Raw genomic sequence first — 3,971 nt, forward strand, 5'->3', positions numbered from 1 at the left:
GTGCTCCAGCCATCATGACTAATTTCCAAGCAGAAAGAAAAGACAGAGCAAAAGTCCAGTGCTGAGCCAGCTCCTCTTTAACTAGTTTTCCTGGTAGCTCCCAGTGATGTCTGCTCCTATCATTGCCCATAACAGCATCATATGATTGCCACCAACTACAAGGGAGCTGACAGATGTAACATTTTAGCTAGGCATATTGCTACTCTTAATAAAATCAAAGATCTGTTTGTAAGTAGAGAGAGTGGATATTGGCCAGGCAAATGATAGTCTCTACCACTCAGTGTACAAAGTAAAAGGGAAAACATAAAGTAGAGTTTTGTTCAGGCTAAGACCATGTGTCCAAGAATGTGAGGTTAATGCATGGCCTTGATGGTTAAGTTGGATTTAGATAAATGGTGGTGAGAAGAGGGGACATTTTAAGACCAGTAAGGGTTTGATCACAGATGAGGTAAAGGTCCTCCTAGCAGGTGTAAAGGAGAATGGTGGTAGGGAGGGAGGGACTTCCTCTGTGCTTAGAATGTCTTTCTGGGAGTGTGAGGATATGTAGAAACGCAAGGATAGATTGGTTATCAGCTCTGTTTACCAATTACCGTTGTCCTCATTAAATCTTCAATAACAACTAACGTTTATTAAAACCAAGTATGTACCAAAGGGTTTGCTAGGTGTTTTAACGTATGTTGTATCTAATCCTTCCAATAACCCCATTTTGGGGATAAGAAAACTGATTGGTCACAGGTTGAATACTTGATCAAGCTCATGCATCTTTTAAATTTAAGATATTCTGACTTGAATGTGTTTTACACCAGACTCCATGATTTTTTTCCCACAATGTCACAATGTTAAGTTAATTTATTAACTTTGCTTGGGATTGGGGGTGAAGGTGGGTGAGTTAAACTGGTATTCCTTGATATTTTCTAAATTCTAAACTTTAGGGGAACTTTACAAACTCTTCAACTAACTAGCAGTGTGATCATAGACAAGGTACTTAACCTCTCTGGATTTGAATTTGTTTACTTATTACTCAGATACAAAACCAGACAGATACTATAAGAGAGGAAGCTTTCAGTCCAACATCCTTCATCAACACAGACACAAAAATTCTAAAAAAATGTAATCCATGATACATAGAACATAACCCAACAATACATGAAACAAATAATAAAACCGACAAAGCAGGCTTTATTGAAGAAATACTAAGTTGGTTTAACGTTTGAAAATCAAGTAACAAACTACAAAAAGAAAATAGGAAAAAGGTATGATTATATCAGTAGCTGCAGAAAAGCATTTGACAAAAATCCAACATCCCTTCCTGATAAAAACTCTCAGTAGACTACAAATAGAAATTTCCTTAATCTGATAGAAAATTTATGAAAAACTTATAGCTAATATCATACTTAATGGTAAAAGGCTGAATACTTTTCCTCTAAGATCAGGAACAAGACAAGGATGTTCACTCTCAACATTTCTATTCAACACTGTGCAGGCTCTAGCCAGTGCAATAAGGCAAGAAAAAGAAATCAAAGACATCTGTATTAAAAAGAAAGAGTAAAACTCTTTCTACACAGATGACATGATTTTTCTATGTAGAAAATCTGATAAAATCCATAAAATGTTACTAGAACTAAGAAATGAGTTTAGAAAGATTACAGAATACAAGATCAATATACAAAATCTACATACTAGCAATCAGAAATTGAAATTGATAAAACAATACCACAGCATCAAAAATATGAAATGCTTTAGGATGAATCTATCAAAAGATGTGCAAAACCTATACAGTGAAAACTACAAAACACTACTAGTAGGTGTTAAGGAAGACCTAAATAAATAGATAGGCATATCTTTATTCATGGGTCAAAAGATTCAATATTGTTATGATATTAATTTCCCCCAAACTTATGGATAGAATCAATGCAATCCCAATCAAAACTTAAGTAAGATCACGTGTAGAAATTGACAGACCGAATCTAAAATTTATGTTGAAATACAAAAGACCTAAAATAGCCCAAACAACCTTAAAAAAGAACAGAGGTACAGTACCAATGCTAGCTGGTTGCAAGTCCAGTCATCAGGATATTGTAATATTGATGTAAAAATAGACAAATTAATTAATGGGACAAAATAGGAAGTCCAGAAATAGACACAACACATTGATAGGAAACTGATTTTTGACACAGATTCAAAAACAGTTCAGTGGAGAAAGAGTAGTCTTTTAAAAATTGGTGCTAGGAGCCAGGCCTGGTGGCTCACGCCTGTAATCCCAGCACTTTGGGAGGCCGAGGCAGGCAGATTACCTGAGATCAGGAGTTCAACACCAGACTGGCCAACATGGTGAAACCCTGTCTCTACTAAAAATACAAAAATTAGCCAGACGTGGTGGCACACGCCTGTAATCCCAGCTACTCAGGAGGCTGAGGCAGAAGAATTGCTTGAGCCTGGAAGATGGAAGTTGCAGTGAGCCAAGATTGTGCCACTGCACTCCAGCCTGGCCGACAGAGACTCTGTCTCAATCAATCAATCAATCAATCAATAAAAATGGTGCTGGAACAACTGGATATAGATATGCAAAAAACAAAACAGATAAACAAAACAAAACAAAAATTTTGGCCGTATATAAAAATTAATTCTAAATGGGTCAGAGACCTAAATGTAAAACCTAGAACTATAAAAATTTTAGAACAAAACATAGGAGAGAATCTTTGTGATCTTGGATTAGGCAAAGATTTCTTAAATATGATACCAAAAAAAAGAACAATCCATTAAAAAATTGATAAATTGGGCTTCATCAAAATTAAAAACTGCTCTTCCCAAGACAATATTAGGAGACAGAAAAGACAAACAAGAGACTGGGGAAAAAAAATCTTTGTAAAGCATATGTTTGATAAAAGATTTGCATCCAAAATATATAAAGTGTTCTAAGCTCAATAATGAAACAACTCAACATTAAATGGGCAAAAGATCTGAACAGACACTTCACCAAGGAAAATACACTCGCTGCAAATAAGCACATGAAAAGATGCTTAACATCATTAACGATTAGAGAATGCATAATAAAGCCACAATGAGCTACCACTACACAGAACCGGAACATCTACAGTTAAAATCTCTGGACTTTCAAGTGTTGGCAAGGATGAAGAACAACTGGAACTCGCATAGACTGCTAGTGGGAAGGTAAAGAAAAAAACCACTTGGGAAAACAGTATAGTAGTTTCTTAAATGGTTACACCTACCTTACGACCTGGGCATTCCACTTCCAGGTATTTACCCCAGAGAAGAAAAACCGTATATGTCTGTACAAAGATTTGCACAGGGATGTTCCTAGCAGCTGTAGTTCTAATCAGGAAAAATTGAAAGCAGCCTAAATCAAGTGCTGACTAAACACACGGTGGTATATCCATAAATGGAATACTGCTCAGGAAGGAAGGAATGATTGTTCCATGCAAAAACACGCAGGCATGTCAAAGTAACTATGTTGAGTGAAAGAAGCCAGACAAAATCAAGTACATATGGGATGATTCCATTTATGGACGACTCTAGAAAATGCAAACTAAAACAGATCAGTGTTTGGGCTGCGGATGAGTGGAGTGGGGATAGGTGGAGGGGGGCAGGGCGAGGGAGGAGCAGGAGTGGGAGGAGCTGGGAGATGCAGAGATGGGTTGGGGAGGGTCTCATGGAAGGGAAGGGAGAGAGGAAGGGAGAGAGGAAGGGGGAGAGGAAGGGGGAGGAAAGGCGAGGGGAAAAGGAGAGGAAGAGGGAGAGGGAGAGAGAGGCAGAGTGGGAGGAAAGAGGGGCGGGGACCTGGGAGGGCCCAGGGCACATAGTGGGAGGAGCAGGAGGGAAGGAGGGAAGGAGGGAGGGGCAGGGGAGGGAGAAGAGGGGGAGGGAGACGAGGGGACTGGCGGTGTGGGCGGAGCGTGGGGAGGGAGGCCGACTAGCGCAGGCGGACGGGAGAGAATGGGGGAGGGGTGGGA

This window comes from Pan paniscus, chromosome 8 (genome assembly GCF_029289425.2).
Source record: "Pan paniscus chromosome 8, NHGRI_mPanPan1-v2.0_pri, whole genome shotgun sequence".
NCBI lineage: Eukaryota > Metazoa > Chordata > Mammalia > Primates > Hominidae > Pan > Pan paniscus.